The sequence below is a fragment of the Somniosus microcephalus genome, unplaced genomic scaffold (genome assembly GCF_052327205.1).
Source record: "Somniosus microcephalus isolate GS21.2 unplaced genomic scaffold, FLI_Smic_1.0 unresolved_chr6, whole genome shotgun sequence".
NCBI classification, from domain to species: Eukaryota; Metazoa; Chordata; class Chondrichthyes; order Squaliformes; family Somniosidae; genus Somniosus; species Somniosus microcephalus.
This window is the reverse complement of record NW_028225184.1, coordinates 30,495,242-30,522,877: the sequence shown is the minus strand read 5'-3', so window position 1 is coordinate 30,522,877 and position 27,636 is coordinate 30,495,242. Positions and strand designations below refer to the sequence as shown.

The window sequence follows — 27,636 nt, the reverse complement described above, 5'->3', positions numbered from 1 at the left end:
CCAAGACCAGGGAGACCGGCTCGTCCTGGTAGCTGACGAGGAGGGCTCGGTGCGCCTCCAACTCTTGGTTTGACAAGCCTCTCTTGGTTGGTCCTTGAGGGCCTGAAGCGGGTCGGTCGGTATCAGCCCCGGTTACAGCCGGCCTGTTGATGCCCTGTCCGTCCACATTTGGTGCACTTCACTCCCGGCTGGGTGCAATCCTTAACCAAGTGGCCTGGTGCGTTACAACTGTAGCAGAGTTGAGCCTCTTGTATGACTGCTATAGGCTCTGTTATAATGCCCATGGTCGCTTTCGTGGACCAGGGCAGAGAAGTTGGGGTGGGACCTTGACGGGTGGCATAAAGATCCGCCTGGTGGAGCCCAAAATGTCGACCAGCCCACTCCCGGATTCCAGCTTCTGTGACCTGAGGGTTGGCCCCCATTCGGAGGGCGGTTTGTTAGGGCCTTTCCAGTCCCCGGATAGATTATCTATAATCCGTGGCACATCGTGATTAGCAGGAATGTCATTTGTCTGGCCCCAGTGTACATACTGCTCAATTAATGGAACAATGTACATCGGGGTTTTCTGCAGGACTCTGGCACAGGGCGGTGAGCCCCATCCAGGTAGCGGTGCCATTGCCCAGTGCGGTCTGAACCCAAGTTTTCAAACCATCGAATTGGATCTTAAACTCCACCGCCATGGCTGGGGATTTTAGGACATGCTGTCACAACGCCCGGTAAAACATAGAGGGATATTTCACCTCGATATTATATTTTATGTCTTGTATGGACAAATTAAAGTGCCGAGCAGCGCTTCGTATTCTTGCCCATATTTCGACGTTAGGATTGTGTCATTTGAGTTCGGGAATGAGAAGGATGACGCTGGATCTCTCCTGGGGCGTAAAAGCCTGTGCCTCGCCCATCGTACCCTGTCCACCTATCTCTGGGTTTTGTGCCCCTACTGCCTGGTTAACTCGGACGGGGGCCACGGGATTGGATTTTTCAGCACCAGACGGAAGCGGTAAAGGGGGGCGTAGATACGAGTGTATTCGGGGGGGCACGTGGGTTGGGTGGTCTCGACTCGTTGAACCTCTATGGTCCCCGAACGGGGCTGAGATTTAAGTTCGACGTATCTCGAGTCTCTTTTTGTAGAGCCTCGAAAATGTCACCCCAGCTACCTAAGTCGTCTAGATTCTCAGTCTCTGCTGGCCTGATATTCAGGAGAATCACAGAATCACAGAAACCCCACAGTGCAGATAGAGGCCATTTCGGCCCATCGAGCCTGCACCGACACATATCCCACCCAATCCCCGTAACCCCTACACCAACACATATCCCACCCTATCCCTGTAACCCCACGTATTTAATCCCCCTAACACTAAGGGTCAATTTATCATAGCCAATCAACCTAACCCGCACATCTTTGGACTGTGGGAGGAAACCGGAGAACCCGGAGAAAACCCACGCAAACACGGGGAGAATGTGCAAACTCCACACAGACAGTCGCCCAAGGCCGGATTCGAACCCGGGTCTCTGGCGCTGTGAGGCAACAGTGCTAACCACTATGCCACCGTGCTGACTTCGACTTTAGCCTCCTGCCCGTGTCTAAAAAATCCTTGTAATGAGGCCGGTCTGCCCCCCTTGTCCCCAATTATGGGTCCCATCTGATCCATCCAACTAGCACACAAAACCGCTCCATAATTAGCTTGATAGCAAAATACTGCAGATGATGGATATCCGAAATAAAACAGAAACTGCTGGAAAAACTCAGCAGGCCATGCAACATCGGTGGAGAGAAAATACAGTCAACGTTTCGGGTGATCCCTTTGTCATAATTAAATTGTTTGACATCCTTTTGTTCCGCCCACCACTTTATTTGGTCAACTACTGGGCTTGTTCCTTTCCAACCCTTTTCAATCATCTCACTTTGAAATTTCAAATTAACTTCTCGGACCCGTTGAATGACAGTAACACTGGTGGCCAAAGCCAGAACGCCCGGTGAAAGAGGTCTCCCCTCTTCACCCATGTGACCCGTATTAATTGTTACCTATATTCTTATATTCTATCTTATCCTTTATCGGCACAAATGTATCACCTTATGCTCTAAATCAGAATTATACATTTATGTCTAATCAAATCCGTCAGTCCGTGGTCTCCAGGAGGAATAATTTACTATGTGGGTAATTTAATACTGACTGGCGCAAACATGGTTTTAAGCCCCGATGGCGGACGAGCGAGTCTGTGTTCCTCCTAGAAGCCTTACTCTGATGTCTTTCCTTAGGACACGACGCGGTTCTCGCTTCAACCGTCAATTCCAGTGTCTTTTAACTCTTATGGTTCTTACCTGCAGTGTCCCACTTCTGACACCAACTGTTAGATTCGAAATTGGAGAAACCACAGACGGAGACAGAATTGAGGACAAGTTCAGCATTTATTAAAGCAATTAAAAGACTTATGCACAAGGGAGCGCCTCAGCTTCCTCAAGCGAGTGGTGCACTCTGAAAGGCCAATTAATTGGTTCATTCAAGTTATATAATACTATAAGCAATGCCCACCTACTACAGAATGGGGGCGTACACGTACAAACAGCATCACAACAATTACTCTTAATTGGATTATGTGGTTGGTCACTCAACTCTCGGGCCCACCCCTTGATATCAGGGGTGACTATGCAAGGCACAGATGTTAGTGTTTCATCCTACTCACCTTATTCCTGCTGTTATCTCTTCCCCATTGCAGGCATAGTTTATTGCTTGAGAAAAAATATCTTATCCTGAACTGTCGAACAAGCAGGATGCATACAAAGCCCACAGTGATTCATCTATTCTGCGATTAGTACAATGTTAGTTGTTAATTTGTACCCTTATTTCCTGTGAGGACCGACCGTGCTTAGACAATGGTTCTACTGAGGGCTGTGAACACACATTCCGAAGTTTAATTAGTGAAGTGGCGTCTCGCAGTCTGCAAATGTGCAGGTTTCCTTGCATTTTACGATTCTCTTATCACTTCTATTTGTCTTTGATGCTTGAAATTCGACCTTGCTTGCCTTTCTGCTATCTGTTCCCAGCAGCATGTTGTCAGTCTTTGTTCTCAGCATTAATTAAAACCCATCCTTGAATCTAAAAGCTATTTCTTACAATCCCGTTCTGTGAGAGGGTTAACATCTTCAAGTATCCCAGAATTCATTGGGAACAAGCTGGATCTTTCACTAGTATCAGAATCGCAGCATAGTTATGTGGTAGCGTGGCCGTCCGGTCTAAGCCGCTAGATTCATGGTTCCAGCCTTTGTAAAGGCGGGGATTTGAATCCCAACGTTGACAAATATTGCGGCTTTCATCAATTTCGCCGCTTTATCAACAACAATAAATCAGGCAGTCAAGGCGGTTTGTTCTGTATTTTCTTCATGGGTCCCTATTAACCTTTCCCTTCAGTTGTTATTAAGATAGATTTGCAGAATTTCCTCTGGTCCATAATTGTCCTGAACCCAGCACCGAGCGCTGCCAACACCGTCACCCAAACAACTGAATTCAGCCGGTTCATTCACTCTTCTCCACACCTGCTGCGTCTCACTTATTCAGATATCCACCACTTTTACATTTTTGTTTCTAACATTTTTTACAATCTATCGACCGTGACCCCCTGTGCTGCCATTTTCGACCCACCGTCCCTCCGCCGTTTCACCGTTCGCCCATCCAAACTTGCGGTGAAAAAGCAGCTCCCATCTGCTCCTGTGCTCCAATCCGAATAACATAAAACGAATATTTTTTTCGTTCCAACCTATCCAGACAGTGAAAGTTTCATACAGGCAAGGATAAGAGAAGGTCCATTCTGTATATGCAGGTGGTGAGCTGGGCTCTGTGTTCAGGATGAGGATCACTTGTGATTTTCATTCCATTAGTCTGAGAACGTGTGATCAGGAGGGCAAAACTTTCCCTGTTGTTCTCTCCTCTTATCATTATGGTAAATGTCAGGCTCAATGCGGCAGGAACAGTTCAAATGAGTGAGCGATAGAAGGAAGATCAAAATGTGCCGGCTATGCTCTGAATTTTATTCCCACAATTGGCTGATTTCTCACATATTCTCGTTTGAAACGGTTATCTTTCTTTTTTCTACCGTTGTTTCTTTCTTTCTTCCCTCAGGCTCTCTTTCTCCGCTCTCACTGACTCGCTAGCACCGGTTCTCCCGATTTTATTTGTTGTCCTCTTGCACTGTTTCCCCTCAGGCTCGCACGCTTTTCTCAGACTTGCATTGCCTGACTGCCTTTCTCCACCTCAGGACGACCCATAGCGCTTTAGAAACAATGAAAGCCCACGGACAACCTCAGGATGCTCCAGTTCTCCAGCTTCAACCCTAACCACATTAATGAAGCCATCACCTATGGACAAGCCCTGCAAATGCACAGGATCTGCTCAGCCGAGGAGGAACGTGATGGACACCTACAGACGCTGAAAGACACCCTCGTAAGAACAGGATATGACGCTCGACTCGTCGATCGACAGTTCCGACAGGCCACAGCAAAAAATAGCACAGAACTCCTCAGAAGACAAACATGGGACACAACCAACAGAGTACCCTTCGTCGTCCAGTACTTCCCCGGAGCGGAGAAACTATGCCATGCACTTTGCAGCCTTCAACATGTCATTGATGATGATGAACACCTCGCTAAGGCCATCCCCACGCCTGCACTACTCACCTTCAAACAGCCACCTAAACTCAAACAGACCATCGTTCGCAGCAAATTACCCAGCTTTCAGGAGAACAGCGACCAAGACACCACACAACACTGCCACAGCAAACTCTGCAAGACATGCCAGAACATCAACACAGATACCATCATCACACGTGAGGACACCACCCACCAGGTACATGGTACATACTCATGTGACTCGGCCAACATTGTCTTCCTCATACGTTGCAGTAAAGGTACATCGGCGAGACCATGCAGACACTGTGACAATGGATGAATGGACACCACACAACAATCACCAGGCAGGAGTGTTTCCTACCAGTCAGGGAACACTTTAGCAGTCAAGGACATTCAGCCTCCGATCTTCGGGTAAGCAATCTCCAAGGCGGCCTTCGAGACACATGAAAATGCAAAATCCTAGAGCAGAAACTGATAGACAAGTTCTGCACTCATGAGGACGTCCTCAACTGGGATCTTGGGTTCCTCTCCCGCTACATGTAACTCCACCTGACATAGGGTCATCCATACTCGAGTCGTCGTTGACTTGTTCTCTCTACACAGGTGCGGCCGGACCTGCTGTGATTTCTAGCAAATAAAAATGTTTTTTTGTCTGTTTTTTGATTTTCTTACAGACCACAGCATCTGCAACATTTGAACCCTTGTGACCCCACCACATTGTTCTTTGATATAATGTTTTCCTGACTGACCTGTTTGGACACCACTCACATCTTTGATTGCTGTCATTATCTCTCTGTGGAGGTGTGATAAATGGCAGTTAGAAAGATTACCTGTAATCATCTGGCATTATTCTCTGACTATATAAGCTGTGCCTTTATGCATCTCTCCACTTCACCTGATGAAGGAGCAGCGCTCCAAAAGCTTGTGATTTCAAATAAAAGTGTTGGACTATAACCTGGTGTTGTGTGACTTCTTACATATATTCAAGAAGGAGTTGGATATATTGCTTAAGGCTAAAGGGATCAAGGGTTTTGGGGAGAAAGCAGGGACAGGGTACTGAATTTGGATGATCAGCCATGATCGCATTGAATGCTGGAGCAGGCTCGAGGAGCCGAATGGCCTACTCCTGCTCCTTTCTTCTATGTTTCTATGTTTCTATGTTTATCGCTTTCACTTCTGATCGTTATTTGCAATGCAATAAGACATTGCAATTGCACCTCACTTCACATTGTAGCTGTCATTTGCAATTCAATTGCGCATTGGAATTGAATATCGCTGCAACATAATCGTAATTTGTAATGCAATAGTACATTGCAGTGGAATATCACTTTGCAATATAATAGTAATTTGCTATGCAATATCACATTGCAATGGAATATCAATTTGCAATATAATTGACATTTGTAATGCAGTAGCACATTGCAATGGAGTATCACTTTGCAATATAACCGTCACTTGCAATGAAATAGGAATTTGCAAGGGAATATCGCTTTGTAGTATGATCGTCATTTGCAATGCAATAGAACATGGCAATGGAATATCACTTTGCAATATAAAGGTCATTTGCAATGCAATCAAACATTGCAATGGAACATAACCTTTCAATATAATAGTCATTCCAATGCAATGGAACTTTGCAAAGGAATATCACTTTGCTATATAATAGCAATTTGCAATGTAATTTAAAAATAAAATGGAATATCGCTTTGCCTCCTGACCGTCATTACAGTGCAATAGGACTTTGCAATTGAACCTCATTTTGCATTGTAGCAGACATTTGCAATGCAAATGTTCATTGCCATGGAATATCACTTTGCAATATAATAGTAATTTGCAATACAATAGAATATTGCAATGGAATATCACTTTGCAATATGACAGTCATTTGCAATGCAAAAGCACAATGCAATGGAATATCACGTTCCAATATAATTGACATTTGCAATGCAATAGAAAATTGCAAGCAGTATCACTTTGCAATATAATCGTAATTTGCAATTCAAAAGAACTTTGGAATGAAATATCACTTTGCAATATAATAGTCATGGCAAAGCAATGGAACATAGCAACGGAATATTAATTTGTAATATATTAGTAACTGCAATGCAATGGAACATTGCAGTGGAATATCAGTTGGCCTTATAATCGTCATTTGCAATGCAATAGAACATTGCAATGGAATATCGCTTTCTAATAAGATCGTCATTTGCAATGCAATAGAAAATTGCAGTGGAATATCACTTTGCAATATAATCGTCATTTGCAATGCAATAGCACATTGCAATGGAATATCACTTAGCATTATAATAGTCATTTGTAATGAAGTATGACATTGCAATGGATTATTAACTTGCAACATAATAGTCATTTGCAAAACAATATCACATTACAATATAATATCAGTTTGCAATATGATTGTCAATTGCAATGCTGTAGAACATTACAATGGATTAGCGCTTTGCAAAATAATAGTTATCTGCAATGCAATAGCACATTGCAATGGAATATCACTTTTCAATATAATTGTCATTTGAAATGCAATAGAGCATTGCAATGTAATTTTAACTTGCAATATTATATTAATTGCCTATGCAAAAGACGTTGCAATGGAATATCACTTTGCAACATAGTAGACATTTGCAATGCAACAGAACATTTTAATGGATTATCACGGCACCATAATTGTCATTTGCACTGCAATAGACCATTGCAATGAAGATCACTTTGCAATATAATCGTCATTTGCGATGCAATCAAACATAGCAATGGAATATAAATTTGCAACATAATACTCATTTGCAATTTAAGAGAAAATTACAATTTAATACCGCTTTGACTTCTGATCGTCATTTGCAATGCAATAGGACTTTGTAAATGAACCTCACTTTGCATTGTAGCAGTCATTTCCAATGCAATTGCACATTGCAATGGAATATCACTGCAATATGATCGTCATTTGCAATGCAATAGAACATTGCAGTGGAATATCAATTTGCAAGGTAACAGTAATTTGCAATGCAATGGCACATTTCAATGGAATATCACTTTGCAATAGAATTGATATTTGCAATGCAATAGAACATTGCACTGGAGTCTCACTGCAATATATTCGTCACTTGCAATGCAATAGAAGTTTGGAATGAAGTATCACTTTGCAATATAATAGACATTGGAATGCAATGGAACATTGCAATGGAATATTAATTTGCAATATACTAGTCATTGCAATGCAATGGAACACTGCACTGGAATATCGGTTTGAATTATAATAGTTATTAACAATGCAATAGAACATTGCAATGGAATATCACTTTGGAATATGATCGTTATATGCAATGCAGTAGAATATTGCAATGGAGCATTAATTTGCAATATAATCGTCATTTGCAATGCAATAGCACACTGCAATGGAATATCACTTTGCAGTATAATAGTCATTAGCAATGCAATATGACATTGCAATGGACTAGTAACTTGCAATATAATAGTCATTTGCAAAAAAAATCACATGTCAATATAATATCGCTTTTCAATATTATCGTCATTTGCAATGCAGTTGAACATTGCAATGGATTAGCGTGTTGCAAAATAATTGTAATTTGCAATGCAATAGCACGTTGCAATGGAGTATCACTTTACAATATAATTGTCATTTGAAATACCATGGAATTTTGCAATGTAATATCAGTTTGCTAGATAATAGTCATTTTCAATGCAATAGAGCTTTGCAATGGAATATTACTTTGCAACATAACATTTTTTGCAATGCAATGAAATATTGCAATGATATATCAATTTAAGGGAATAGTCATTTGCAATGCAACAGAACAATGCAATGGAATAAGACATTGCAATGCAATATCACATTGCAACTTAGTGTTCATTGGCAATGTAACAGAACATTGCAATGGAAAAGCACTGCAATATAATCGTTATTTTCAATGCAATAAAGCATTGGAATGGAATTTCATTTTGCAATATAATAGTCATTTGCAATGCAATATGACATTGCAATGGACTATTAACTTACAACATAATAATCAATTGCAGAACAAAGTCACATTGCAATACAATATCGCTTGTCAATAGTATCGTCATTTGCAATGCAGAACATTGCAATAGATTAGTGCATTGCAAAATAATAGTAATCTGCAATGCAATAGCACATTGCAATGGAGTATCACTTTACAATATAATTGTCTTTTGAAATGCAATAGAACATTGCAATGGAATTTTAACTTGCAATATTATATTTCATTGCAATGCAATAGGACGTTGCAATGGAATATCACTTTGCAACAAAGTAGTCATTTGCAATGCAACAGTACATTGTAATGGATTATCACTGCAATATAATCGTCATTTGCAAAGCAATAGAACATTGCAATGGAATAACACTTTGCAATACAATCGTCATTTGAAATGCAAACAATCATTGCAATGAAATATAAATTTGCAATATAATAGTCATTTGCAATGTAATAGAAATTACAATGGGATATCGCTTTGACTCTGATCATCATTTGCAATGCAATAGGACTTTGCAATTGAACCTCACTTTGCATTGAAGCAGTCATTTGCAATGCAATTGCACATTGCAATGGAATATCACTCCAATATATTCGTCATTTGCAATGCAATAGAACATTGCAATGTAATATCACTGCAATATATTCGTCATTTGCAATGTAATAGAACACTAAAATGAGTATCACTTTGCAATATAACAGTCGTTGCAATGCAACGGATCCTGGCAATGAATTTATAATTTGAAATATATATTAGTCATTGCAATGCAGTGGAAAATTGCAGTGCCATATCAGTTTGCAATATAATAGTCATTTGCAATGCAATAGCACTTTGCATTGGAATATCACTTTGCAATATAGCAATGAATATCACTGCCATATATTCGTCAGTTGCAATGCAATAGAACATTGCAATGGAATATCACATTGCAATAACATAATCATTTGCAATGCAAGACAGCATTGCAATGGAATATTAACTTACAGTGTTATGTTCATTGGCAATGCAACAGCACATTGCAATGGAATATCGCTTTGCAATATGATCACCATTTGCAATTCAATGGAACATTTGAATGGGGCATCACTTTGAAATATAATAGTTATTGTAATGCAATGGAACACTCTAATGGAATATTACTCTGCAATATAACAATCATTGCAATACAATGGGATATAGCTATGAAATATTACTTTGAAATATATGTTAGTCATTGCAATGCAATGGAACATTGCAATGCAATAGCACTTTGCAATGGAATATCACTTTGCAATGTTGTATTCATTTTCAATGCCATTGCGCATTGCAGTGGAATTTCACTGCTATATAACCGTCATTGGCAATGCAATATAACATTTCAATGGAATATTGCTTGGCAATATAATAGTCATTTTCAATGAAATAGGATATTGCAATGGATTATTAAATTGCAATATTATATTCATTTGCACTGCAATAACACATTGCAATGGAATATCATTTTGCAATATGATCATCATTTGCAGAACAATAGGACATTGCAATGGAATATCATTTGCAATAAAATAGTCATTGCAATGCAATGGAACATTGCAATGTAACAATTCTTTGCAACACAACAATCATTGCAATGCAATGAAACATTGCAATGGAATAACAGTTGGCAATATAATAGTCATTTGAAATACAATAGCACATTGCAATGGAATATCACTTTTCAATGTAATAGTCATTTGCAATGAAATATGACATTGCAATGGACTATTACCTTGCATTTTAAAAGTCATATGCAATACAAAAGCACCTTGCAATGGCATATCGCTTTGCAATATGATCGTCATTTGCAATGCAATAGAACATTGCAATAAAATATCGCTTTGCAATACAATAGTCATTTGCAATTCAATAGCGCATTGAAGTGCAATATCAGTGCAGGACAATCGTCATTTGCAATGCACTAGGACATTGGAATGGAATATCGCTTCAAAATATTATAGTCATTTGCAATGCAATATAACATTGCAATGGAGTATTAACTTGCAATACAATAGTCATTTGCAGAACAAAATCACATTGCAATATAAAATTGCTTTGCAATATGATTGCCATTTGGAATGCAGTGGAACATTCCAATGGATTAGCGCATAGCAAAATAATAGTAACCTGCAATGCAATAGCACATTGCAATGGAGTATTACTTTACAATATAATTGTCATTTGAAATTCAATAGAACATTGCAATGGAATATCACTTTGCAACAAAATAGTCATTTGCAATGTAATAGAAAATTACAAGGAATATCGCTTTGACTCTGATCGTCATTTGCAATGCAATAGGGCATTGCAATTGAACCTCACTTTTCATTGAAACAGTCATTTGCAATTCAATTACACATTGCAATGGAATATCACTGCAATATAATCATCATTTGCAATTCAATAGAACATTGCAATATAAAAGTAATTTGCAATGCAATAGCACATTCCAATGGAATATCTCTTTGCAATATGATAATCATTTGCAATGCAATAGCACGTTGCCATGGAATATCCCATTGCAATATAATTGACGTTTGCAATGCAATAGAGCATTGCAATGGAGTATCACTTTGCAATATAATTCTCATTTGCAATGCAATAGACCTTTGGAATGAAATACCAATTTGCAATATAATAGTCATTGCAATGCGACAGAACATTGCAGTGGAATGATCATTTGTAATGTAATAGTCATTGCAATGAAATGGATTATTGCACTGGAATATCGCTTTGCAATATAGTAGTCATTTGCAATGCAACAGAACATTGCAATGGAATAAGACATTGCAATGGAATATCACTTTGCAACATAGTATTCATTGGCAATGCAACAGCACCTTGCAATGGAATAGCTCTGCATAATAATCGTCCTTTGCAATGCAATAGAGCACGGTAATGGAATATGACTTTGCAATATAATTGTCATTGCAATGCATTGGAACATTGCAATGGAATATGGCTTTGCAATATGATCATCATTTGCAATGCAATAGAACATTGAAATGGAATATCATGTTGCAATATTATATTCATTTGCAATGCAATAGAACATTGCAATGGAGTATCACTTTGCAATATAATAGTCATTACAATGCAATGGAACACTCTAATGGAATAATAACTGTCATTGCAATGTAATACAACAAGCAATGGAATATCAGTTAGCAATAGTCATTTTCAATGCAATAGAATATTACAGTGGAATATCACTGCAATATAATCGTCATTTGCAATGCAATAGAAAATTGCAATGGAATATCACTTTGCAATATCATTGTCATTGCAATGCAATGGAACATTGCAGTGGAATATCATTTTGCAATACCATAGCTATTTGCAATGCAATAGCATATTTTAATGGAATTTCACTTTGCAATATAATTATCATTGCAATGCAATGGAACATTGCAATGGAATATTATTTAGCAATACCATTGCTATTTGCAATGCAATAGCATATTTTAATGGAATATCACTTTGCAATATAATAGTCATTTGCAATGCAATAGAACATTGAAATATATGTTAGGCATTTCAATGCAACGGAACATTGCAATGCAATAGCACTTTGCAATGGTATATCACTTTGCAACATAGTATTCATTTTCAATAGCATTGCACATTGCAGTGGAATTTCACTGCAGTATAACCATCATTGGCAATGCAATATAACATTGCAATGGAATATCGCTTTGCAATATAATAGTCATTTGCAATGTAATAGGACATTGCAATGGATTATTGAATTGCAATATTATGTTCATTTGCACTGAAATAACACATTGCAATGGAATATTGTTTTGCAATATGATCGTCATTTGCAAAACAATAGGACATTGCAATGGAATATCACTTTGCAATAAAATAGTGATTGCAATGCAATGGAACATTGCAATGGAATATTACTTTGCAACATATCAGTCATTGCAATGCAATGAAACATTGCAATGGAATAACAGTTGGCAATATAATAATCATTTGAAAAGCAATAGCACATTGCAATGGCATATCACTTTGCAATATAATAGTCATTTGCAATGCAATACGACATTGCAATGGACTATTACCTTGTAATTTAAAAGTCATATGCAAGAGAAAAGCACATTGCAAAGGTATATCGCTTTCCAATATGATCGTCATTTGCAATGCAATAGAATATTGCAATGAAATATCGCTTTGCAATATAATAGTCATTTGCAATGCAACAGGGCACTGAAGTGGAATATCAGTGCAGTATAATCGTCATTCCCAATTGCAATAGAATATTGCAGTGGAATATCACTTCAAAATATAATAGTCATTGCAATGCAATAGGACATTGCAATGGAATATCACTTTGCAATATAATAGTCAATTGCAATGCAATAGCAAAATTGCAATGGAATATCACTTTGCAATATAATAGTCAATTGCAATGAAATAGGAAAATTGCAATGGAATATCACTTTGCAATAAAATAGTCATTTGCAATGCAATAGAGCATTGCAATGGGATATCAGTTTGCAATATAATAATGATTTGCAATTCAACAGAACATTGCAATGAAATATCGCATTGCAATATGATCATCATTTGCAAAATAGTAGGACTTTGCAATGTAATATCGCTTTGCAATAAAGTAGTCATTTGCAGTGGAATTACACATTGCAATGGAATATCACTGCAATATAATAGTCATTTGCAATGCAATAGAACATTGCAATAGAATATCACCTTGCAATATAATAGTCTGTTGCAATGCAAAAGCACATTGCACAGGATTATTGCCTTGCAATTTGAACGTCATTTGCAATGCAATGGAACATTGCAATGGAATATCACTTTGCATTTTAATAGCAATTTGCAATGTAATTGCACATTGAAATGGAATATTACTGCTGTATAATCGTCATTTGCAATGCAATAGAATATTGCAATGCAAGTGAACATTGCAATGTAATATCACTTTGCAATACAGTAGTCACTTGCAGTGCAGTAGCACATTGAAAAGGAATATCTCTTAGAAATATAATAGTCATTTCTAATGCATTAGCACACTGCAATGGAATATCGCTTTGCAATACAGTCGGCATTTAAAAAAATATATATATTCATTGATGGGATGTGGGCATCGCTGGCTAGGTCTGCATTTAATGCCCATCCCTAATTGCCCTTGAGAAGATGGTGGTGAGCCGCCTTCTTGAACCGCTGCAGTCCATATGGTGTAGGTACACCCACAATGCTGTTAGGAAGGGAGTTCCAGGAATTTGGCCCAGCGACAGTGAAGGAGTGGTGATACAGGTCCAAGTCAGGACGGTGTGTGGCTTGGAGGGGAAGTTGTAGGTGGTGAAGTTCCCATGCGTCTGCTGCCCTTGTCCTTCTAAGTGGTAGAGGTCATGTGTTTGGAAGGTGCTGTTGAAGGAGCTTTGGCGAGTTGCTGCAGTGCACCTTGTAGACGGTATACACTGCAGCCACAGTGTGCCGGTGGTGGAGGGAGTGAATGTTGAAGGTGGTGGATGGAGTGCCAATCAAGCGGGCTGCTTTTTCCTTAATGGTGTCCAGCTTCTTGAGTGTTGTTGGAGCTGAACTCATCCAGGCAAGTGGGGAGTATTCCATCACATTCCTGACTTGTGCCTTGGAGATGGTGGAAAGGCTTTGGGGAGTCAGGAGGTGAGACACTCGCCACAGAATTCCCAGCCTCTGACTTGCTCTTGTAGCCACAGTATTTATATGGCTGGTCCAGTTCAGTTTCTGATCAATGGTAACCCCCAGGATGTTGATAGTGGGGGATTCTGCGATGATAATGCCACTGAATGTGAAGGGGAGATGGTAAGATTCTCACGTGTTGGAGATGGTCATTGCCTGGCACTTGTGTGGTGCGAATGTTACTTGCCACTTGTCAGCACAAGTCTGAATATTGTCCAGGTCTTGTTGCATATGGACACGGACTGCCTCAGTATCTGCCGAGTCTTGAATGGTGCTGAACAGTGTGCAATCATCAGCGAACATCCCCACTTCTGACCTTATGATGGAGGGAAGGTAATTGATGAAACAGCTGAAGATGGTTGGACCTGGACACTGCCCTGAGGAACTCCTGCAATTAAGTCATGTGATTCAGATGAATGACCTGCAACAACCACAACCAACTTCCTTTGTGCTAGGTATGATTCCAACCAATGGAGAATTTTCCCCTTTATTCCCATTGACTTCAATTTTGCTAGGGCTCCTTGCTACCACACTTGATCAAATGCTGCCTTGATGTCAAGAGCAGTCACTCTCACCTCACCTCACCTCACAATATTACATTGCAATGGAACATCACTTTGTAATATAATAGTCGGTTGCAATGCAATAGCACATTGCAATGGAATATTGCCTTGCTGTTAGTTCATCATTTGCAATGCAATAGAACATTGCAATGGAATATCACTTGATTGCTCACAGTCCCGTATCATTCTTTTTCGGTTTAAAACGGGAGTGCTCACAGTCCTGGATCATTCTTTTGCAGTATAAATGTCATTGCAATGCAATGGAACTTTGCTTTGGAATATCAGTTTGCAGCATAATCGTCATTTGCAATGCAATATAAAATTTCAATGGAATCTCAGTGCTGTGTAATCGTCATTTTTAATGCAATAGAGCATTGCAATTAAATATCAATCTGCAATATAATAGTAATCTGCTTTGCATTTGTGATGCGCTCTCAACCATACCAAAGACTAAAAATGCACTTATATGAAGTAGGCTTTTATTGACTAAGAACTAGAGCATACCTCTGCTAGTGAATCCATCCTAAGAGCTCCCGGGGGAAGGGTGGTGAGTCACCTGTATACCTGGGCTTAGGGGTGGAGCCAGGGGCTGAGACATGCCTGGACTTGTACAGGGTTAACAGTGGCTTACCACACAGGCATGTACAGGTTAACAGTGGTTTACCACATTCACCCCTCATTTAAAAAAGAGTCCGGCGGGGTGAAGTGTTTTAAAAGTTCGTATATGAAAGTCTCTCCGGGGGTCTTGTCTGCTGTAATGATCTTCGTGGTGCCGGTAGCGGTGGTTCTTTGCCCGCGGCCGCTTCTCGCGTGGGACGGAGCACTGGCGTGTCATCCTCTCGGGGTAGGGATGGCACCGGCATGTCGTCAGTTCGTGGTAGACACCCCGGTGGTGTGTCGTGGGTAGTGGTGGTGGGTGGAGTTAGTGGATTGTGATCAATGGTGTTTCGGGTGGTACCTGAGGGTGTGAGGTCTCGAATTGAGACTGTGTCCTCCCGCCCATCAGGATACGCCACGTAGGCGTACTGTGGGTTGGCGTGGAGGAGGTGAACCTTTTTCGATCAGGGGGTCCGTCTTATGGCTCCTCACGTGTTTCCTGAGCAGGACGGGTCCCGGAGACGTCAGCCATGGCGGTAGTGATGTCCCCGAGGTGGATTTCCTGGGGAAGACGAACATCTTCTCGTGAGTGGTGGCATTTGTGGCAGTACAGAGCAGTGATCATATGGAATGGAGCGCATCGGGGAGGACATCTTGCCAGCGGGAGATTGGGAGGCCCTTGGATTTTAGGGCGAGCATGGATGTCTTCCACACCATTGCGTTCTCCCTCTCTACCTGTCCGTTACCCTGGGGGTTGTAGCTGGTAGTCCTGCTCATGGCTATGCCCTTCTCGAGCAGGTACTGGTGCAGCTCGTCGCTCATGAACGACGAGCTCCTGTCGCTGTGGATGTAATTGGGGAAGCCAAATATGGCGAACAGGTTGTGGAGGCACGTGATGACTGTGGCGCTGGTCATGTCCGGGCAGGGGATGGCGAAGGAGAAACGGGAGTACTCATCAATAATATTGAGGAAGTACGTGTTGTGGTCAGAGGAGGGAAGGGGCCCCTTGAAATCAACGCTGAGATGTTCGAAGGGGCGGGTGGCTTTAATTAGGTGTGCCCTGTCTGGCCTATAAAAATGCGGTTTGCATTCGGCGCAGACCTGGCAGTTCCTGGTCATGGCCTGACCTCCTCGATGGAGTAAGGCAGGTTGCGAGCTTTAATAAAGTGGAAGAACCTGGTGAACCCCGGGTGGCAGAGATCATTGTGGAGGGTCCGTAGCCTATCGACTTGTGCGTTGGCACATGTCCCACGGGATAGGGCGTCTGGGGGCTCATTAAATTTCCCGGGCCAGTATAAGATATCGTAGTTGTAGGTGGATAACTCGATCCTCCACCACAATATCTTATCATTTTTGATTTCCCCCCTTTGTCTGTTGTTAAACATAACTGCTGCTGAATGTTGGTCAGTGAGCAGGGTGAAACGTTTACCGGCCAGGTAAAGCCTCCAGTGCTGTACAGCCTCCACTATCGCCTGGGCCTCCTTCTCGAATGAGGCCTGTCGAATTTCGGGGCCCTGGAGGGTCCGTGCAAAGAAGGCCATGGGTCTCCCTGCCTGGTTAAGGGTTGCGGCTAGGGCAAATTCGGATGCATCACTCTCCACTTGGAAAGGGATGGACTCATCCACTGCGTGCATTGTGGCCTTCGCAATGTCCTCTTTTATGAGGGTGAAGGCCGCACGGGCCTCTGCCGTCAGGGGGAAGGAGGTTGACTTGATGAGGGGCCGGGCTTTGTCCGCATAGTTGGGCACCCACTGGGCGTAGTAAGAGAAGAACCCTAGGCATCTCTTCAGGGCTTTTAGGCAGTGGGGGGGGTAGTTCCAGGAGGGGGTGCATTCGGTCGGGGTCAGGGCCGATGACTCCGTTTTCCACCACACAGCCAAGAATAGCGAGGCGCGTGGTGTGGAACATACATTTTTCTCTGTTGTATGTCAGATTCAGCCGGTGGGCCGTACGGAGGAAATTTTCTAGGTTGGCGTCTTTGTCCTGCCGCTCATGGCCGCAGATGGTGATGTTGTCTAGCTAGGGGAAGGCGGCCTGCAGTGCATTCTGGTCAACCATCCGGTCCATCTCCCTTTGGAAGACCGAGACCCCATTGGTGACGCTGAAGGGGACTCGGAAGAAGTGGTAGATGCGACCGTCAGCCTCGAAGGCCATGTACTGGCAGTCCTCAGGCCTGATGGGGAGCTGGTGGTATGCCAACATCAGATCAATCGTCGAGAATACCTGGTATTGTGCTATCTGGTTGACCATGTCAGATATACGGGGAAGTGGGTATGCATCTAATTGCGTGTATCGATTGATCGTCTGGCTGTAATCAATAACCAGGCGCTGTTTTTCACCGGTCTTTACTACCACCACTTGGGCTCGCCATGGGCTGGTGCTGCCCTCGATAATCCCTTCCCTCAGGAGTCTTTGTACTTCTGATTTAATAAAGCTCCTATCCCCGGCACTGTACCGCCTGCTTTTAGTAGCAATTGGCTTGCAGTCTTTGGCGAGGTTAGCGAACAACGGGGGGGGTTTCACCTTCAGGGTTGACAGGCTGCATACTTTGCGCGGCGCTGTGTTTAAATTCTGCTGGCTGCAGACAGTAAGTGGGGGCAAGGGCCCGCCATATGCCATCGTGACGCTCTCCAGATGGCACTGGAAGTCTAAACCTAGCAGTATGGGAGCGCAGAGCTGTGGCAGGACGAGGAATTTAAACTCTCTGTACTCCACGCCGTTCACAGTCAGAGTCGCTACACAATAGCCGCCGACGTCCGCCGTATGGGACTTTGAGGCCATAAAGACCTGGTGGCGTGTGCGCATAACCTATAGGGAGTAGCGTCGCACCGTGTCGCGGTGGATGAAGCTCTCCGTGCTTCCGCAGTCGAAAAGGCAATTTGTGGCATTGGCATTTACCTTTACGTTCATCATGGACCTGGCTAGTTGATGGGGCCTAGATTGATCCAGGGTGATGGAGGCCATCGTCGAGGTCGGTGGGTCGCTGTAGTATTCGCCTGCGGCGAGGGCCTGGTCCCGAGATGGTGTCCAAGATAGCAGCTCCCACTCGGCTGGTGGTGTCCAAAATGGCGGCCCGCACGTCTCACACGTGTTTGGTGGGGTCCAAAATGGCGGCCTGTACGGTTCACATGCGGCGCTGCTGGAATTGGAGGTCGATTTCTCCTTCCACACTCTCGCGTAGTGGCCTTTCTTGCCGCATTTGGAGCAGGTCGCGTCCTTTGCTGGGCATTGCTGTCTGGGGTGCTTGGCCTGGCCGCAGAAGTAGCATTCTGGCCTCTGGTCATTGCATCTGTAGTTGGGCTGCTGGCGGCCTGTGGCCTTACCGGGTCCCAAGATGGCTGCTCCCATGGCATCCACGTGGCCATCCGGTCAGGGGGGTAGGCATCCATGTTCTGGAGGGCCACGTCTAATGAGTTAGCGAGGGCCACCGTCTTCTGCAGGTCGAGCCCCCTCTGTTCCAGCAGCCTCTGCCGAGTATAGTTGGACCTGATGCCGGCTACGTAGGTGTCTCGGATCAGGTCTTCCGTGCATTCCTTGGCCATCACCGCTTTGCAATTACAGTCCCGGCCGAGGACTCTCAGTGCCAGTAAATATTCAGCGCCCGATTCCCCGGGGCGCTGTTTTCGGGTAGCCAGGAGGTGTCTGGCGTTGACATCATTAACAGGCCTCACATATTGTTCCTTTAGCGTTGCGATGGCAGCCGCGTAAGTAGAGGCATCTCGGATGATCGAGTAGACTCAGTGGCTCACCCGTGAGTTCAAGACAAGCCGTTTCGCGTCATCTGTAGTGACAGTCGTGCTGGAGGCCTCCAGGAAGGCTTCAAAACAGCTCAACCAGTGTTCAAAGTTATTGGCTGCATCTGCTGCTTGAGGATCCAGGTCTAAACATTCCGGCTTCAAGATTTGCTCCATGTTGAAAATTAGTCAATAAAATTGATGCGCTATTAACAATACCAAAGACTATGAAATGGACTTATATGAAGTAGGCTTTTATTAACTAAGAACTAGAGCATGCCTCTGCTAGTGAATCCATCCTAAGTGATCCCGGGGGAAGGGTGGTGAGTCACCTTTATACCCGGGCTTAGGGGTGGAGCCAGGGGCTGAGACATGCCTGGACCTGTACAGGGTTAACAGTGGTTTATCACACAGGCATATACAGGATAACAGTGGTTTACCACAATTTGTACATTGCAATGGAATATCACTGAAAAATAATTGTCATTTTCAATGCAATAGAACATTGCAATGGGTATCACCTTGCAATATAAGAGTTAGTGGCAATGCAATAGCACATTGCAATGGAATATTGCCCTGCAATGTGCTCGTCATTTGCAATGCAACAGAACATTGCAATGCATTATCACTGCAATTTATTTGACAATTGTAGTGAAGTAGCAGATTGCAATGGAACATTGCTTTGCAATATGACCCTCATTTGCAATGCAAAATATATTGCAATGGAATACCACTTTGCAATACAATAACCATTTGCATTGCAGTAGCAAATTGCAATGGAATATCACTTTGCAAAATAACAGTCATTTGAAATGCAATAGAACATTGCAATGGAATATCAGTGCAAAATATTCGTCATTTGTAATGCAACTGCCCATTGCAATGGAATACAGCTTTGCAATATGATCATCATTTGCAATGCAACTTAACTTTGCAAAGGAATATCACTTTGCAATATAATAGCCATTTGCAATGCAATACAACATTGCAATGCAAGTGAACATTGCAATGGAATATCACTTTGCAATACAGTAGTCACTTGCAGTGCAGTAGCATATTGAAAAGAAATATCTCTTAGAAATATAATAGTCATTTCAAATGCATTAGCACACTGCAATGGAATATCGCTTTGCAATACTTTCGGCATTAAAAAAAACAAAAAACTATTCATTGATGGGATGTGGGCATCGCTGTCTTCCTAGGTCTGCATTTAATGCCCATCCCTAATTGCCCTTGAGAAGATGGTGGTGAGCCGCCTTCTTGAACCGCTGCAGTCGATATGGTGTAGGTACACCCACAATGCTGTTAGGAAGGGAGTTCCAGGATTTTGGCCCAGCGACAGTGAAGGAATGGCGATACAGTTCCAAGTCAGGATGCTGTGTGGCTTGGAGGGGAAGTTGTAGGTGGTGAAGTTCCCATGCGTCTGCTGCCCTTGTCCTTCTAAGTGGTAGAGGTCATGTGTTTGGAAGGTGCTGTTGAAGGAGCTTTGGCGAGTTGCTGCAGTGCATCTTGTAGATGGTACACACTGCAGCCACAGTGTGCCGGTCATGGAGGGAGTGAATGTTGAAGGTGGTGGATGGAGTGCCAATCAAGCGGGCTGCTTTATCCTGAATGGTGTCAAGCTTCTTGAGTTTTGTTGGAGCTGCACCAGGCAAGTGGAGAGTATTCCATCACACTCCTGACTTGTGCCTTGTAGATGGTGGAAAGGCTTTGGGGAGTCAGAAGGTGAGACACTCGCCGCAGAATTCCCAGCCTCTGGCCTGCTTTTGTAGCCACAGTATTTATATGGCTGGTCGAGTTCAGTTTCTGATCAATGGTAACCCCCAGGATGTTGATAGTGGGGGATTCTGCGATGATAATACCATTGAATGTCAAGGGGAGATGGTTAGAGTCTCGCTTGTTGGAGATGGTCGTTGCCTGGCTCTTGTGTGGTGCAAATGTTACTTGCCACTTGTCAGCCCAAGTCTGAATGTTGTCCAGGTCTTGCTGCATATGGACATGGACTGGGTCAGTATCTGATGAGTCTCGAATAGTGCTGAACAGTGTGCAATCATCAGCGAACATCCCCACTTCTGATCTTATGATGGAGGGAAGATCATTGATGAAACAGCTGAAGATGGTTGGGCCTAGGACACTGCCCTGAGGAACTCCTGCAATGATGTCATGTGATTGAGATGAATGACCTGCAACAACCACAGCCAACTTCCTTTGTGCTAGGTGTGATTCCAACCAATGGAGAGTTTTCCCCTTGATTCCCATTGACTTCAGTTTTGCTAGGGCTCCTTGCTACCACACTTGATCAAATGCTGCCTTGATGTCAAGGGCAATCACTCTCACCTCACCTCACAATGTTACATTGCAATGGAATATCACTTTGCAATATAGTATTCATTTGCAATGCAATAGAACATTGCAATGGGATATCAGTTTGCAATATATTAATGATTTACAATGCAATAGAACATTGCAATGAAATATCGCATTGCAATATGATCAACATTTGCAAAGCAGTAGGACTTTGCAATGGAACATCACTTTGTAATACAGTAGTCATTTGCAATGCAATTGCACATTGCCATGGAATATCACTGCAATATAATCGTCATTTGCAATGCAATACAACATTGCAATATAATATCACCTTGCAATATAATAGTCGGTTGCAATGCAATAGCACATTGCAATGGAATAGTGCCTTGCTGTTTGATCATCATTTGCAATGAAATATCACTTTGCATTATAAAAGTCATTGCAATGCAATGGAACTTTGCTTTGGATTATCAGTTTGCAGCATAATCGTCATTTGCAATGCAATAGAAAATTTCAATGGAATGTTACTGCTATATAATCGTCATTTTTAATGCAATAGAGCATTGCAATTAAATATCAATCTGCAATATAATAGTCATCTACTTTGCATTTGTACATTGCAATGGAATATCACTGAAAAATAATTGTCATTTTCAATGCAATATAACATTGCAATGGGTATCACCTTGCAATATAATAGTGGCAATGCAATAGCACATTGCAATGGAATATTGCCCTGCAATGTGCTCGTCATTTGCAATGCAACAGAACATTGCAATGCATTATCACTGCAATTTATTTGACAATTGTCGTGAAGTAGCAGATTGCAGTGGAACATTGCTTTGCAATATGACCATCATTTGCAATGCAAAATACATTGCAATGGAATACCACTTTGCAATACAATAACCATTTGCATTGCAGTACCAGATTGCAATGGAATATCACTTCGCAATATAATAGTCATTTGAATTGCAATAGTGAATTGCAATGGAATATCGCTTTGCAAAATGATTGTCATTTGCATTGCACTAAAATATTGCAACGGAATATCACTTTGCAATAAAGTACTCATTTGCAATGCAATATAAAATTGCAATGGAATATCACTCCAATATAATCGTCATTTACAATGCAGTAGGATATTGCAATGTAATATTATTTTGCAATATAATCATTGCAATGCAATTGTGCATTGCAATGGATTATCACTCTGCAATATGATATGCATTTTCAATGCAATAGCACATTGCAATGGACTATTAACATCCAATATAATAGTCACTTGAAATGCAAAAGAACATTGCAATTGAAAATAGCTTTGCAATATAGTAGACCTTGCAATGAAGTAGAGCATTGCAATGGAATATTACTGCAATACAATCATGGTTTGCAATGCAATAGAACAATGCAATGGAATATTGCTTTGGAACATGATTGTCATTTGCAATGCGATAGAACATTGAAGTGGAATAACACTTTGCAATATAATAGTCATTTGCATTGCAATAGCACTTTGCAATGTAATATCAGTTTGCAATATGATAGTCATTTGCAATGCAGAAACACATTGAAATGCTACATCATCTTGTAATATGATCGTCATTTGCAATACAATATAAAATTGCATTGGAATATCACTTTGCGATACAATAGTCATTTGCAATGTAATGGAACATTGCGGTGGAATATTAGCTCGAAATATAAAACTCATTTGCAATGCAATAGCACATTGAAAAGGATAATCGACTTGCAATAAGATCGTCATTTGCAATGCACTTTAAAATTGCATTGGCCTATAACTTTGCAGCATACTAGTCATTTCCAATGCAATAGAGCATTGCAAAGGAATGCTGCTTTGTAATATCAACTTGCAATATTAATTTAATTTGCAATGCAATACAACATTGCAATAGAATATCGCTGCAACATAATCATCATTTGCAATGCAATAGAACACTGCAATGAAATATCACTCTGCAATATAATAGTCATTTGCCATGCAATTTTACATTGCAATGGAATATGACTGCAAAATAATCATCATTTTCAATACAATAGTAATAAATCACACAACACCAGGTTATAGTCCAACAGATTTATTTGCAATCACAAGCTTTCGGAGCGCTGCTCCTTTGTCAGGGGAAGTGGAGAGATGCATAGAAACACAGCTTATATAGTCAGAGAATAATGTCAGATGTTTACAGGCAATCTTTCTAACTGCCATTTATCACACCTCAGCAGAGAGATAATCACAGCAATCAAAGGTGTAAATGGTGTCCAAACAGGTCAGTCAGTAAAACATTACATCAAAGAACAATGAGGTGGGGTCACAAGGGATCAAATGTTGCAGATGCTGGGGTCTGTATGAAAAACAAAAAAACAGACAAAAAACATTTGTTTGCTGGAAATCACAGCAGGTCCGGCCGCATCTGTGTGGAGAGAACAAGCCAATGATGATTAGTGTCTGGACAACCATCAATACAATAGAACATTGCAATCGAATATCACCTTGCAATATAATAGTCAGTTGAAATGCAATAGCACATTGCAATAGGAATATTGCCCTGCAATGTGATCGTCATTTGCAATGCAATAGAACAATGCAATGGATTATTAATGCAATACATTTGACATTTGAAGTGCAATGGCGCATTGCAATGGAATATTGATTTGCAATATGATCATCATTTGCAATGCAAAAGACACTGCAATGGAATATCACTTTGCAACATAGTAGTCATTTTCAATGCAACAGAACATTGCAAAGGATAAATGCTTTGCAATACAATAGTCAATTGCAATGCAATAGAAAATGGCAATGCAATAGAACATTGCAATGGAATATCACTTTGCAATACAATAGTCATTTGCAGTGCAGTAGCACATTGCAATGGAATATCACTTCGCATTATATTAGTCATTTGAATTGAAATAGCGAATTGCAATGGAATATCGCATTGCAAAATGATCTTCATTTGCATTGCAATAAGATATTGCAACGGAATAACACTTTGCAATATAGTATTCATTTGCAATGCAATAGAAAAATGCAATGGAATATCACTCCAATATAATCATCATTTGCAATGCAATAGGATATTGCAATGGAATATTAGTTTGCTATATAAACATAGAAACATAGAAGATAGGAGCAGCAGTAGGCTATTCGGCCCACTCCGCCATTCAATGTGATCATGGCTGATCATCCAAATTCAGTACCCGGTCCCTGCTTTCTCCCCATACCCCTTGATCCCTTTAGCCTTAAGAAATATATCCAACTCGTTCTTGAATATATTTAATGAATTGGCCTCTACTACCTTCTGTGGTAGAGAATTCCACTGGTTCACCACTGTCTGGGTGAAGAAATTCCTCCTCATTTCTGTCCTAAATGGCATATCCTTTATCCTTAGACCGTGACCCCTGGTTCTGGACTCCCCGACCATCGGGAACATCCTTCCTGCATCTAGTCTGTGCAGTCCTGTCAGAATTTTATAAGTTTCAATGAGATCTCCTCTCAGTCTTCTAAACTCCAGCGAGTACAGGCCCAATCGACTCAATCTCTCCTCATACTTCATTCCTCCCATCCCTGGTATCAGCCTGGTGAATCTTCACTGAACTCCTACCATGGCAAGAACATCCTTCCTCATATAAGGCGACCAAAACTGCACACAATACTCAAGATGTGGTCTCACCAAGGCCCTGTACAACTGCAGCAAGACATCCTTGTTCCTTTACTCAAAGCCTCTCGCTACAAAGGCCAACATAACATTTGCCTTCTTAACCACCTGCTGCACCTGCATGCTTACGCTCAGTGACTGGTGCACAAGGACACCCAGGTCTCTTTGCACTTCCCCTTCGCCCAATCTATTGCCATTCAGATAATAATCTGCCTTCCTGTTTTTGCCACCAAAGTGGATAACCTCACATTTACCCACATTATATTGCATCTGCCATGCTTCTGCCCAATCACCCAACCTGTCCAAATCATCCTGGAGTTCTCAGCATCCTCCTCGCAGCACACATGCCCGCCCAGCTTTGTGTCATCTGCAAATTTGGAGATGTTAAATCTAATCCCCTTGTCTAGATCATTAATATATATTGTGAATAGCTGGGTTCCAAGCACCGATCCCTGCGGTACCCCACTAGTCACTGCCTGCCACTCAGAAAAAGATTGTGCATTGCAATGGATTATCACTTTGCAACATGATATTCATTTTCAATGTAATAGCACATTGGAATGGACTATTAACTTCCAGTATAATATTCACTTGAAATGCAATAGAACATTGCAGCTGAATATAGCTTTTCAATACAGTACTCCGTGCAATGCAGTAGAGCACTGCAATGGAATATTGCTGCAAAAACATCGTGGTTTGCAATGCAATAGAACATTGCAATGGAATATCGCTTTGTAATATGATTGTCATTTGCAATGCGATAGAACATTGAAGTAGAATATCACTTTGCAATGTAATAGTCATTTGCAATGCAATAGCACTTTGCAATGGAATATCAGTTTGCAATATGATAGTGATTTGCAATGCAATAGCAAATTGAAATGGAATGTCACCTTGTAAGATGATCGTCATTTGCAATACAATATAAAATTGCATTGGAATCTCACTTTGCGATACAATAGTCATTTGCAATTTAATGGAACATTGCAGTGGAATATTACGTCGAAATATAATACTCATTTGCAATGGATAATCGACTTGCTATAAGACCGTCATTTGCAATGCACTTTATAATTGCATTGGCATATAAATTTGCAATATACTAGTCATTTCCAATGGAATAGAACATTGCAAAGGAATGTTGCTTTGCAATGTCAACTTGCAATATTAATTTAATTTGCAATGCAATACCACATTGCAGTAGAATAATGCTAAAATGTAAACGTCATTTGCAATGCAATAGAACATTGCAATGGAACATCACTTTGCAATATTGTAGTCTGTTGCAATGCAATTGCACATTGCAATCGAGTTTTACCTTGAAATGTGATCGTTATTTGCATTGCAATAGAACATTGCAATGCAATATCACTTTGTAATATGATCGTCATTTGGAATGCAATAGAAGATTGCAATGGTATTTTAAGTTGCAGTAATATATTCATTTGCAATGCAATAGCAAATGGAATGCAACGCGTCTGGGAGCATAGTTTTCCACTGCTGGTCTGGTAGATTGCATGACCTCAGCACAAGACAGACAGCATTCCAAATGACAGCGTTGTATCTCTCAACTAGTCCGTTAACAATGGGATAATACGGTGTTGTTTTACTTGTGGCAATTCCTCGTTGGTAGAGATAACTTCTGAGTCCACTTGACATGAAGGAGGGACCCCGATCAGAGTGGATGAAATTGCCTGAACCGCAAAGGGAACAGACTTGGTCAAGGCATTTGATCACTGTGGAAGTACGCATGTTGGTACAGGGGAAAGCAAAGGGAAAGCATGAATATTCATCCACCATATTCAGTAAGTAGGTGTTCCACGTCGTGGAAGGCAATGGCCCTTTAAAGTGAATGCTGAGTCACTGCATAGGCTGCATAGTGTGTATGAGTGAGCCATCAGATGGACGGAAGAATTGCTGTTTTAACTCCGCACAAATTTTACAGCAGGTGCACGTTCTTTTCACATCTTCTGTAGAAAATGGGAGATTTTTAGATTACACAAAGTGCAACATACGGGTAACGCCAGGATGGCATAAGTCAGTATGAAAATCTGCCAGATTCGAAGTTGAAAGAGAAGAGCAGAATGCCCGCGTGAGGGTATCCGGGGCCACATTCTCTTTTCCGGGTCGATAATGTATGGTGTATCCAAAGGCAGCCAATTCCATCCTCCAGAGTTGTATTTTGTTATTCTTGATCTTAGTGCATTTCCGGTTATCCAGCATAAAGGCCATGGAGCGCTGATCGGTTATAAGTGAGAAATGGCGACGTGCAAGAAAATGACTCCATTTACATAACGCTTCGATAATGGCCGTAGCCTTCTTCTCGGCAGGAGGATAATGGAGATCGCTACCCTGCAAAGTTCTGGACAGAAATGCAACGGGTCAACCACCTTCAT

The 27,636-nt window shown here is 41.5% G+C and overlaps 1 pseudogene; it reads left to right on the top strand.

Annotated features, from left to right (window-relative positions):
* The first annotated feature begins 4,304 nt into the window (after positions 1 to 4,304).
* On the top strand, positions 4,305 to 5,039 carry LOC147087160 (uncharacterized; annotated as a pseudogene).
* The last annotated feature ends 22,597 nt before the right edge of the window (positions 5,040 to 27,636 follow it).